We start from the raw sequence: 669 nt of genomic DNA on the forward strand, positions 1-669 counted from the left end.
AAAGTTTACAAATATCCCAGAATACTGGCAGTCCGCCTGGACTTTCAAAGCCAAGTTTTCAGCACAGAAACCTGAAGTCTGATAAAGTTCCCTAACGAAGATCTGTGAATGCAGGGAGAGATTCATTCTAAAATCTAAAAAGCAGCTTTTGCCCGCATTCTCCACCAAGAATGTCAGTGGTTTACAGGCTGGTTTGGCCCAATTCTGTGACTTGTGGGGCGGAGGGATTTCATGAATCCACACCTCCGGAAAAGGGAAACAAGGGACCCCAAAATAATTAAAAACAGCTGCAATGATCTGAGGAGAAACAAACTAATTTACTAAATATGGTACAGGCATGCAAGATAACACACTATAATACAATATAATTAGAATTGAAGCTAATAAATCAAATATAATGAGAAAGATTGTCTGAAAGGTGCATAGGCCTCACTATAACACTGAGGTGAGATGTACAGTCTGGTTGAACAGCAGGGAGGAGAACCTGATGAAGAAGAGCACATCAACAAAGCCTTATATCTGTTCCCTCTGAGCGGAAATGATAACACAGCAAACAGTCTTTTGGGGAATGTAGTTCTTTTTCTCCTCTGGGAAAGGTACCTGGAACTGGAGCATTAACACTAACTCCCAGTGCACTACATGATGTTATGATGTGGAATACCGATAACC

The sequence above is a fragment of the Meleagris gallopavo genome, chromosome 1, assembly GCF_000146605.3.
Source record: "Meleagris gallopavo isolate NT-WF06-2002-E0010 breed Aviagen turkey brand Nicholas breeding stock chromosome 1, Turkey_5.1, whole genome shotgun sequence".
In the NCBI taxonomy this organism is placed as follows: domain Eukaryota; kingdom Metazoa; phylum Chordata; class Aves; order Galliformes; family Phasianidae; genus Meleagris; species Meleagris gallopavo.